This window comes from Cupressus sempervirens, chromosome 8 (assembly GCF_028749045.1).
Source record: "Cupressus sempervirens isolate cs-2001-9-10 chromosome 8, ASM2874904v1, whole genome shotgun sequence".
Lineage (NCBI taxonomy): Eukaryota > Viridiplantae > Streptophyta > Pinopsida > Cupressales > Cupressaceae > Cupressus > Cupressus sempervirens.
In genome coordinates, this window is record NC_143125.1 from 472,928,239 (window position 1) to 472,941,196 (window position 12,958).

At 33.3% G+C, this 12,958-nt stretch overlaps 3 non-coding genes across 3 annotated transcripts; all 3 read right to left on the reverse strand.

Moving 5' to 3' along the window:
* Nucleotides 1–10,480: 10,480 nt before the first annotated feature.
* TRNAY-GUA (transfer RNA tyrosine (anticodon GUA)) lies at nt 10,481–10,575 on the reverse strand. The gene is made up of 2 exons: nt 10,539–10,575; nt 10,481–10,516 (listed from the first exon to the last, which is right to left on the reverse strand). It is a non-coding gene; the product is annotated as a tRNA-Tyr (tRNA).
* A 207-nt stretch (nt 10,576–10,782) lies between these two features.
* Nucleotides 10,783–10,854, reverse strand: TRNAP-AGG (transfer RNA proline (anticodon AGG)). The gene has a single exon. It is a non-coding gene; the product is annotated as a tRNA-Pro (tRNA).
* A 70-nt stretch (nt 10,855–10,924) lies between these two features.
* Nucleotides 10,925–11,008, reverse strand: TRNAL-CAA (transfer RNA leucine (anticodon CAA)). Its single transcript has one exon. It is a non-coding gene; the product is annotated as a tRNA-Leu (tRNA).
* Nucleotides 11,009–12,958: the final 1,950 nt, after the last annotated feature.

The window sequence follows — 12,958 nt, forward strand, 5'->3', positions numbered from 1 at the left end:
ACAACTCATAAAGGCAATGAGCCTTTCATCTTCCTTTTCTTTCTTCTATGTAAGAATCCCAACACATGAATGTTCTGAGGAAAAAGAGTATATTTTGAAAGGGAGTTCATAATCTGGACTCACCAATATTGGGGCTGTGGAAATGGCCACTTTGATATCCTCAAATGATTTATTGATCTCTGGAACCCATTTTTTTTAACTCCCTTTTTGAGTAAATCATTAAGGGGATAGACTATCTTTGCAAATCTGCTTATGAATTTTCACACAAAATTTATCTTACCAAAGATAGACTTAAGTTCTTTTCAATTGTGAGGTGGTGATAACTTCAGAATAGCCTCAATTCTATCAGGATCAATAGAGATTCCTTCTTCAGAGATAATATGACCTAGTAGCTTTCCTTTAGTAACGCCAAATGAACATTTCTTAGGACTGAGGGATATGATGTATTTATGACATCTATTAAATACCTATCTTAAATCAACAATATGAGTGATCCGATATTTTGAAAGACAGTTAAGTCATCCATGTAGATGACTATACACTTGTTTATCAATCCTTTAAATGCTTCATCCATGGCTCATTGAAATCTAGCCCCTGCATTAATCTGTCCAAAGGGAATTCTTCTATAAGAAGAGTTCCCCATTTAGTTGTGAAGGTCATCTTTAGTCTATCTTCTTCATCAACCATTACCTGATTATACCCTAAATATCCATCCAAGAGAGAAATCATCTTTGAACCATTTATGATTTGTAGGACCTCATCTAGTGAAGGAAAAGGATAATTTCCCTTTTAAGATGCAAGGTTCAAGTTACAATTCTCCTTGTTTAGTGCATAAATGTCATGACCCATCAGAATAGCTAGATGACTTCATAAAAAGTACTTCATTGCCTCTTTAGGTTTGTTGAATTTCTCCATAGATTTCTTCTTAGTTTTCAATTCATTCTTTAGTACATCCCTTTGTGATTTGAGACTTTCAATTTCCACATCCTTGTGATTTAATTCCTGATTTGCAGGAATAAGTTGATTCATCATCTCTAGTTGGGTGTTTATGAGCTTCTGCACATCTGATATCCTTCCTTCCACTCGTGTATCCATCACTCTTTTGCATTCCTTAGCCATAGTTCTATCTTCTTCAACTTTTTTTTTCCAATCAGTCTTACAAATTGGATTTCGTGTTCTCTTTCCAATCATCTTATTTATTCATTCAAGAGTTTGTTCATTTCAAGTAGATATGCAGATGCTTTGTCATTTGGATTGATTGATTCAAATAGTCATTCAATTTCAAGTTCTTCATAAGAAAATTGTTTTATCTGGATAGCAATTTCCTTTCTCCTTTTTAGGGAATCCTTTAGATCTTGTCTTTCTTTCTCAAGTTTCTATAGTATGAGTCGGATGCCAATCACTTGATTGTCGATGACCTTGTCCAGTTTAAAATCCTCTATCTCCAAGATCTAATCTCCAAGCAATTAAGCTCTCTCTTCAGAGAACCAATACTCTGATACCAATTTTTTATTGATGGAGGTATAGATGGGGGGGTGAATCAGAATCTTAAGCACCTTTTAACTTTCACCAATTCATTCACACATTCACTAGTTATCCTATGCATGTAAAACTTGTAATGATAAGCTTACTGTAACATCCTTTTCACCAATAAAAAATATGTCATTTGTCTCTTCTATGGATTTAGATCCTTTTCATAATAAATGAGTTTCACACATTTATCATGAACATACTTCCATCTCTTAGCTCATGAATAAATTATTCTCTCCTGTGAATCCCATTCCATTTTGTTAATAAATAAGGCCTTGTGTAAGAAAAATTTGATTCACATGTACACATTACACAATAATCAAATAATGCATTTTAACATAAAACAAAAAATCTAAACATCAACCTCAATAATTCATTGTCAAAGTCTTATTTCTCATCTATCACTTGTCTTTGGAGGATACATCCTTCCCTATAATAGGAAAAATGACCATGCTTTTATGTTATTGAAACCTTGACAAGATGTTACTTTGTTGTATGTCAATTGATAGTTAGAATTCTACATCTTTAATTTATTTTTGTGACATCTATATATATATATATATAATAACTTCAAAATTTTGATTTACATAATATTTTGGCCTATATTATACCTGCTTATGGTTGTCATTATTGTTAAATATCATCCAATGTTTGTATTGGTGTATATTGAGGCACAATTATTGTGAGCTATGTATTTTCGGAAGTCTCTTATAGAACCCACCATGATCATGTTAGAGAGGAGTTGTCATTGTACCAAAAGACCAATCTGTCAATGCCCTATACAACCACTCAACTTATAGTACACATGAAGTAGTTAAGCCCTTGTCATGAATCCTGAGGGTAGTGTTAAACAAATTTCCAAAAATCTCCCCCTTTAGCGTTACTCGAGGGTTTGAGGATTCAAACCTATGACCAAGCTCTAATACCACTTGTAGACTGGGGTTGCCATTGGACCAAAGATTGATTTGTCAATGCTTGATACAATCGCTCAACTCATAGTACATAGGAGGCAGTAAAGCCCTTGTCATAAATCCCGAGAGGAGCATTGGACAAAACCTTTTAGAAACTGTTTATGGAAAGAAGACATTATTGTTTAGATTTTATCTTCTAACCAAGATGGAATATGGTTGAGCATGTTGAGACAGAAGTTGAAGACATGTTGAAGATGACTTGGTTAAGTTAGCATGATCAAATGTTCATCACATTAAAAGTTATGAAGACTGTGAGTCGAAATATTGATTGTAGTCTTGAAAAGATGTAATATTGTAATGTAACGTGTATTGTGTAATATCTTAAGATGGTCATATATTATAATTTTAAATTGAGAAATCTTCAAGGTTGACTCAATAATTTTTAATAGGACTTGGTATAAAGGAAAGGTCATTTCCTTGTGCATGGGTATCATATTTTTGAAGTTGGTGACGAGGTGATGGCTCATTGAAGAAAGGAAGATTTCCTATTGGAACACATAGTAAGTTGAAGATGAATAAGTTTGGAGTTTGTAAGATCTTAAGAAAGTTTGATAGTGGTAATGCTCATGAAGTTGAGTTACCTAATGATATGGATACATCTCCTATATTCAGTGTTGTTGATTTGTATAAATATCATGAGTCAGATGATGAAGTTTTTGTATCAGATAATTATCCTAAGAAGAAGATTGAAGAGGTTGAACAGATACTAGATCAAAGAGTTGGTAAGAGCACAAGAGGAGAAGATTACTATCAATATTTGGTAAAGTGGAAGAACAAACCAGTTGAAGATGCTACATGGATTTCCCAATCTTAGTTGGATTCAACTCAGGTTGTGACATCTTAATGATTCAAGAGAATCATTTCTTTTAACCTCATTTGTCTGATGTAGGAGCATCCTAGGTTGCATTGTTATCCTACATGTTTGTCGAGTTTCTAAGTTGTTTTTGAGTTGGAATGCCTTGCATTGTCAAGTTCTCTTTGTTTTTCGATTTTGTAGTTGATGCGAAGTTCCTTTGGTTCTCAAGTTTAGAGTGGTTACTGAGTTCCTTTGGTTGTCGAGTTTGTTCGATTGCCAAGTTCTCTAAGTTACAACATTTCATTTGGTCCTTCGCTAACTGATTTGTCTGTGTGCAGTTTCTAGTTGGAGCCGACCTTTGCATTCAATTTTGTGATAGATATTTGCTGAGAGCTGACTTGTTGCTTGTTTTGACATTTAATGTAAGGGTTTAACTAGTTAGTATTTTCATCAGGCCAACTTGTGGTCATGCATGTATTTAATGGGATCTTGGGTAGAGATTTAGGGGGAAATAGAATAGGAAGAGCAGAAGCAAGTAGGAATGCAAAATTTATCATTGTGGATTGAGTTTGAATTGTAATGCTAGCCATAACCCAGAAGGCCTTACAACTAGGCATGTATTTGATATTTTGATTAATCTTTAAGGCATTTTTGCCTCTTCTATCTCCTCAAGTTGTTGTTATTTTTTTTATTTTTGTTGTTTTCCATTGTGTTTACTCTTAGAAGTGGCTTGGATAGTTGGGTGTGCCTTTGGCCTTGGTTATCTAATCCCTCCCAACACCAAGAACATACTTCCATCTCTTAGCTCATGAATAAATTATTCTCTCTAATGAATCCCATTCCATTTTGTTAATAAATAAGGCCTTGTGTAAGAAAAAATTGATTCACATGTACACATTACACAATAAGAATATTGCATTTTAACATAAAATAGAAAAGCTAAACATTAACATCAATAATTCATTGTCAAAGTCTTCTTTGTCATCCATCACTTATCTTTGGAGGATCCATCCTTCCCTATAATAGGCAAAATGACCATGCTTTTATGTTATTGAAACCTTGGAAAGATATTGCATAATTGTTGTATGTCAGTTGATAGCTAGAATTGTACATTTTTAATTTATTTTTGTGATATATATATATATATATATATATATATATATGATTAATACCTTCAAAATTTTGATTTATGTAATATTTTGGCCCATATTGTGCCTACTCATGGTTGTCATTATTGTTATATATCATCCAATGTTTGTATTGGTGTATATCGAGGCACAATTATTGTGCGCTACATATTTTTGGAAGTCTCTTGTAGAACCCACCATGATCATGTCAGAGAGTTGTCGTTACACCAAAAGATTGATTTGTCAATGCCCGATACAACCACTCAACTTATAGTACACAGGAAGTAGTTAAGCATTTTTCACGAATCCCGAGGGGAGTGCTGAAAAATTTTCCAACAATCTCCCCCTCAGTGTTACCCAAGGTTTTGAAGGTTCGAGCTTGTGACCAAGTTGTGATACCACTTGTAGAGTGGGGTTGCGATTGCACCAAAAGATTGATCTGTCAATGCCCCATACAACCATTCAACTTATATTACACAAGAGGCAGATAAGCCCTTGTCACAAGTCCTGAGAGGAGAATTGGACCCATCGATCATTATGGGATGCAATGGAAAATTATCTCTATGTTTGATTCTTTTCTCACCACGTACCTATCAAGCATGCCATATTCATTAAGAGTGTTGGGGTATGCCATTATATTTAAATTTTATTTGAGTGCTAGTCTATGCATGAAGGCATACTATTGTTTGATGTTTTCTTTGGTGTCAATCCATGCAATGAATACATTGTCCATTTGTCTTCTATATATCGGTGTGTAACATCCATTTCCATATTAACACAATGTTCTTCATCATATGCCAACACATGGGAGCATGTCAAACAACCATTTCTTCATATATTTTCATCATTTGATATCTTAAAGCTCTATTTTCCTTCCCCTTCTCAGGCATTCATCTTTTAGATTATCGATCCATCTTCATCTTAGGGAAGTGGATAAATATGTAACAACATTTTGATTCAATGTAATAAAGAAGATACAAATTTTGTATATTTAGGATGCTCACTTATTGATTTTTATACTTGTTCTTTAATTTCAAAATCAGCCTTATTTTATATTCATCCCCTAAGCTAATTAACATTAAAATATATTTTTATTCATGTAAATAAAAAAATATATTAAAAATATTTATTAAATATTGATGAGATTGGTCTCCTCCACAAATATATCCTATCTATTGTAGGATTTGCAAGTTGATTTTCCTTTACAAATACATGCGTAGATTTTTCAAACAAGCAAAATAGAATTCAGATTCTTAATGACGTTATTGAAAAGAAATAGGAAAATATACAACGGTGAGAAACAAGTGAAGATTGAATTGTCAATGCTCGATACAACCACTCAACTTATAGTACACAGGAAGCGGTTAAGCATTTGTCATGAATCCTAAGGGGAGTGTAGAACAAATTTCCAACAATCTCCCCTTCAACATTACCCGAGGGTCTGAAGATTCGAGCATGTGACTAAGCTCTGATACCACTTGTAAAGTGTGGTTGCCATTGCAGCAAAACACTGATTTGTCAATGCCTGATACAACCACTTAACTTATAGTACATTGGAGGCGGATAAGCCCTTGTCACAAATCCCAAGAGGAGAAATGGACTCATCAATCACCATGAGATGTGATGGAAAATTATCTCTATGATTGATTCTTTTCTCACCACGTACCTACCAAGCATGTTATATTCATTAAGAGCGTTGGGGTATCCCATTATATTTATTGTTTATTTGAGTGCTAGTCTATGCATGAAGGCAGACTATTGTTTGATGTTTTCTTTGATGCCAATACATGCAATGAATACATTGTCCATTTGTCTTCTATATATCTTTGTGTAACATCCATTGCCATATTAACACAATGTTCTTCACCATATGCCAACACATGGGAGCATGTCAAACAAGAGCTTTGAAGGAGCCAAAGTACCTGCCTTATGTGGGAAGTGCGGGCTAACTTTGTGCACCTAAAACTAGTAATTCGTATGTCAACATTTGCTAATTTCTTTGACGAAATTTTGTTGGTGAATCGAGAACTTGAAGCTAAGGTTTAGGTGTTTTCGCATTTAAGGAGATTTATGTAGAAGATGTAGAGTGTGAAGAACTTTTTAAAATTGACACTTGGAGGATCCATTGATATTGGTCTACTTTTAATAAATGAAGACCTATTTCTATACTATTTTTTTTACATATATAGAAATGGTTGATGATTAATTCTTAAAAAATATATTTACAATAAAAAGTTATAAATTAATAGTGAGAATTAAATATCAATATTATTTTGCATATTTATCTTTTAATATAAATTTAATATATTAGTATGCATAAAAGAAAAAAGAATAAGAATATGTGCTTTCGTGACTTGGGTTTTAACATATGAAGATTTGAGACTCTTATGTTTGTAGTAATTTTATAGAAAAATATTTTGTGTGTATAAGTTAAAATTTCTAATTTTTTCATGAAGAAAAAAGATAGTAGTATTTAGAATGTAGAAATATATTAACATTAATATAATTAAATTTTAATAATTCTTAACATTTATTAAAATATAATAATCTAGTATAAAGTAATTGAAGTTTCTAATTAAAATTTAATTAAGTACAACATATATAAAAGAATAATGGCTTCTTTGCAATATTAACTGCTCATATTAGTTTAAAGACCTATCTACATAAGTATTTAATATTCATCATTCATGATTTTAAAAAATAAATAAATTAAAAATATCGCAGCCAATATAGAAGCCTATGAACTCTATTTATTAACTCTATGGGAAGTCATGAACTCTATTTATTAAAAAATTATATTATTATGTGACCAGGTTTAGAAACCTACTACATCTTTGCTTCATATTTGGTAAGAATTCTTAATTTTTAATTTATACGTTCGGAGAGGAATTTTATGATCGAAATGTTTTCTTAGTTTAGAGTTAGTAGCATTCTACAGGTGGTCCTTTGTGTTTGACATGATTTGACAATTTGTCATATATTTTGATAAATAATAAATGCACACTTATCCTCTTTTTTTAAATTTTTTTCTCAATCGAAGGAGAAACATTTAATAAATGAAGTATATCTAGGAAGAATTTGATTTATTGAAATGTAATGACCATTTGAATCTTCCTTCCTAATTGCCATGTTTACATGGATTATCGCAACTGATTGCCACGTTTATAGAGATTTGCAGAAGTGATTGCCACGATTCTAAATGAGCATGTTTCATTGACATAGTATTGTTTGATATCGCCCCTTATGCATTTGGAACAATTCCTTTCTTTTACAACATTATTTAAATATATCTCATTTTTTGCCCTTTTGTAGAGTTTTTAAAAGACTTGTGGTAAGGGTCACAGATTCCAAACACCTTTCAACATTAGTGTCACTATCAATGTGCACATTTCTGTCAAATTAGAATCAATTCAGGCTCTCATAAACCTACATGACTTCTTCTATGACCCTCTTTTTTTCATATCATATACTTTATGGGCGACTAATACTAGCAATGCTTGAATGAACACATTTCTTTTCTTTTGGCAAGTAATGGTGCCTTAGCCAACAATCTTCTTCTAAGTACATACTTTTATCATTTATCAATCCAACTAATTATGGTCACAGATAACAACAGACCATTCCCAATAATAATGTGTTCCTTTATATGATTATTTAAAAGCTATAAATAACAAATGAAAAAAATATAAAGATTTACTTGACAGCTTTCCACACTTGATCTGTGGCTTGTTTAAACCTCCAACTTGCATCATTGATGTTTGTTGTTTTGTCCCACATGGCATCGTAACTTACATGCATTCAATTCTTAGCATTGAGTTGGTGAGGTATGTTGTGTACTAGACGTCTGGGCCTTTAGACTTACTTATTGCCATTGAAAGAAGTTCTCAACTTTTAATAAGCTATTAATACTCTTTTACACAACTTGCAGCAAGTGATGCAAACCTTAGGCATAGTTACCCCAGTCTGGCCTTCAAGGCCAATAATTTTTTCATCCAATCTGAAGTCTGTTGCTTATGTCAAACTGTAATATTCAAATCTCTTTATCTCAAGAGTAGGTTAGGGGAATCTTTGTCTTCTTCTTGTCCAGCCTTAGAATGGTTTTTATCAATAGATTCTAACTCACTGCTTAAATCCGGAATCGGAGTTTGTCAAATAACTTCTGATATGCCCTCTTTTTCTGAGACATGAAAGCAATCCCATCATTAGGAGTCTCATATGTAAACCTCTACCAGCTTATTCTTTGAGAGGATCCAGGTGATTCCATAGAACCCAAGCTCGAAATTGAGTCATTAGTATCAAATACTGCCAAAGTAGATGCAATATCAAGTTTACTTTCTGTAATTCCGGAGATGGGCTGGTTCTAAAGTTTATTCTGGTCTCAATCTCCGCACCAGGCTTCCACTTTCTATCACAGTCAGCATGACAACCAAATTTTTCTTCAATGAGGTTACCTAGTTGATTAGCTAAGTGACCGTCTGGTTCTAGAATTGGGATTGCGGGAAGGCAACGCACCAATTTTCTATGCCTTTCAGCTTAAAGAAGACATCATTTAGGGATTGTTTTTTTGTTTGCGTTCCTCTAAGAGTGTCCCCCCGTGGCGATGGTGTTTGCTACACAAGATATGGGTTTTATTTGAGATAAAACCACGATAAAGGGCAATGTCGAAAGACACGGGTTTTGAGACTCTGGTATGGAATTACCTCCAGTTTTATGTCACATTTTTGTTGTGTTAGGGGAAGACTGGGCATGGCCATTGACGACTTCCTGTGCTGTGATTCTGACAAGTCGAGGTATGGGAGGACTTGATACCCATCCGCGAAACGAAGGCTGCATGCAAAAGTTTGTGTGAGAACATTTTTCTGGTGACATGTTTGTGTCGAACACTATGCTCATGTACTCCTGCAATGTCGTCGTGAAGAACTTTTCTGGGCCATGGAACCAGAAATACCTGATCCAGAGGCATAAATCAGGGTGTAATTGCAGTTTGTAGTTGAAGGTCTCCATCTCCATGCCGAGAATGTTGTTTGTGATTGAGAGTGAAGTGAGACTGAACCTCTCCAGGCGCAGAGGAGGGTGATGGCCATGGACAATGATTGAAGAACATTCTAGAATTTCATTTTTCTAATTTTTGATCTTAGAAAATCAATTTTACCGCTGGAGGAAAATGTTACTAGCCAATGAAAAAGAAGAATTTGTTGATTGGAAATTAATTTAAAAATATTTTATTTCTAAACTTTAGCTTTATACTGACTTCGGTTATAAAATTTAATTATTGACCATCACGGGGAACATTAATTCCCTGCCTTATAGATAAGGCAAGGACTAACAACCATTTCTTCATATATTTTCATCGTTTGATATCTTAAAGTTCTATTTTTCTTCCCCTTCTCAAGGATTCATCTTTTAAATTATCGATCCATCTTCACCTTAGAGAAGTGACAAGGTCTAACAACCATTTCTTCATATATTTTCATCGTTTGATATCTTGAAGTTCTATTTTTCTTCCCCTTCTCAGGGATTCGTCTTTTAAATTATCGATCCATCTTCATCTTAGAGAAGTGGATAAATTTGTAACAACATGTTGATTCAATATGATAAAGAAGATAAAATTTTGTATATTTAAGATGTTCACTTCTTGATTTTTATACTTCTTGTTTACTTTCAAAATCACCTCTATTTTATATTCATCCCCAAGCTAATTAACATCTATATACTTTTTTATCCATATAAATAAAAACTAATTAAATATTGATGGAATTGGTCTGCTCCACAAATATATCCTTTAATAATCTATTCTAGGATTTGCGAGTTGATTTTCCTTTACAAATACATGCGCAGATTTTTCAAACAAGCAAAATTCCAATTCCACAAATATATCCTTTAATAATCTATTCTAGGATTTGCGAGTTGATTTTTCCTTTACAAATGCATGCGCAGATTTTTCAAACAAGCAAAATAGAATTCAGAATTCAGATTCTCGACGACGTTATTGAAAAGAAATAGGAAAATATACAACTGTGAGAAACAAGCGAAGGCAGCTATAAAAGAATTAAAGATCCGACCTGCCGGAATCGAACCAGCGACCTAAGGATTTCTTAGGGATTTTGTTTCCCACTACAGTCCTCCGCTCTACCAACTGAGCTAAGGTCGGCGTTGTGCTTCACTATTTCATTTGTTTGGCTAATCTTGAAATAAAGAGAACAGACATTTTCGTTAAAGCACGCCAACCATTTGCTTGTAGGCGAATGAAAATAGCATCTACTAATTTGTTTGACACACTCCCGGAAGGTACAGAAAGGGAAAACTGGATTTTAATTTTTCGAAACATAATGTTTTAACACCTTGTCTTAACAGCAGTGGGGCATTCCGAGAATTGAACTCGGGACCTCTCGCACCCTAAGCGAGAATCATACCACTAGACCAAATGCCCTCGTTTGATTTTAAGTATTGTGTTATTCAATTTATACTGGAATTTGTATGTCAGGAGATAACAGAGTATTTGTCAGAAGTGGGATTTGAACCCACGCCCTCGTTAGAGGACCAGAACTTGAGTCTGGCGCCTTAGACCACTCGGCCATCCTGACTTTGTTATTTTTTTTTATTCTGACACCTACTTATTGGTTCAAGCAGCTTCCTAACACACCATGTCTCAACCTCTACGCTCCACCGTACAAAAATCATTATTCTGACAATGAAGCTTTTCTGTGACAAAATGTTACTTCACAAGAATTATTTATTCTATGTTTCGTACATGAAGTTTCTCAATTCATTTCTCCCGTGTCTCCATTTATATCCGTTTAAAATATTAATTACTCTTGGCCTAGTCAATTTCTTGATATCAAAGAACCATTTTTGCTATCATCAAATGATTTCCTCTATGTTGTTGCACTAATTTAGAGATGAATCCAACAATAATTTTCTTTTTTTTTGAACTTTAATTAAGTTGTTATTGCTGTTTATCTTCAAACAATATGATGTTTACAATTCATAAAAAATAAATTAGTGAGTGCTTTGTAATAGAATATGTCAATCTTGATTAAAGTTCACTAATTCTTTTTATGGATGAAGAAAATTTGTACTAGAGCTTTTAACTACCTTAATACCAAAATAATCATGAATATGTCTCAAGTTAGTAATTTCAAATCTTTGTTTAAATTCTCATTTCACAATTATAATGTATATCTTATTGTTACTAGTTTCAAGTAGATCATCCACATCAACAATTAGATATACAACTTTTGTCATCCTTTTTGACAAAAAACTTAGTCCTCAAATATAAAGTTCTCAAATTTCAATTCCTTAGAAATACACATACATCCCATACTTTTGCATTTATATTCTTTCTATACAATAATTCAGCATGGTTTGCTTCCATACTAAATTGTTGCGCTTTTATTTTTTTGCGCATTCATTTCCTCTTTCTGCACTTCCTTTTGATACTATTGTGCTTGTCATCTAGTTGCACTTGTATTATTTGTAATTGTTTGTGCGTTCTTTGTTTCTATGCTTCTATTTTGACATGTAGTTTTTTAGTTTTTCATAGTTCATTTGTATTCCTAACATTAACTAGTTGTTGTTTTCTCTAGTATTACTATAGGTTATTTTGCAAGACGTATATTGAAGACTCCTAAGAAGAAAATTAATAATCCTTGTTTGTAGATGCTTAAAGGGGTCGTTAAATGAAAAATATAACCTTTGTTTGGGCTTAAAATATGACATGTTTCTCAATTCTGCGTGTCTTCTTTAGAGTAATTTTTTTTGCCTATTGTATTTTGCTTAATAGGCACATCTTTGTTTCCCAAGAATAGTACAAAATGTATCCTCTCCCTTTGTCATTCATGGAACTTGGGTATAAGAGAAATGTACACTAATATTTAGTGGGCCCACCTCCCAAGCATTTCTTTATCAAAATCAGTAAGAGTGTATGACCTAAGTGGTATCGAGATAAGGACAAGCTCTTCCGATCCACTATAAACAAAAATACATGGGGGCTAAAGACACATGGAGTGGATGATGCTATGACAAGATGTGATTCTCTCTTAGTGATCACATGGTGCATTAAAGCCTATAGAGCCTAACCTTTGTAGACTGAGGGGTCTACTTAATGGATATAAGTTTTTGAAAGCATATCCTTCCAAATGGATGTCTTTACTAAATACCTTATCTTGGATTTTCAAAATGCTTCTATTCGTTGGCATTAAGGGTTCCTAAGGACATCACATGCCTCTCATTGATTTTTTGTGAGATAGTGGTTCCTTTGGATTTTGCTACCCTTAGAATTTGTATCTTGGTGTAACTGAGAAGTGAATGCACGTTAAGGGGGAACTTGTGTCTCTGAGCTACCATTTTATCCATACTGAGTTAGCAGGTCTGGACCTAGTCCATGTGGGAATTTATCATATATTGTCCTAGCCAAATTTAGGATTATAAGATGTTTATGCATTATATTTTAGAAACATAACTAGGGATTCATTTAGATACTTTACATGTATGTTTATTTTCTTGTGAAAAATTAGAATATCACAAAGTGAACA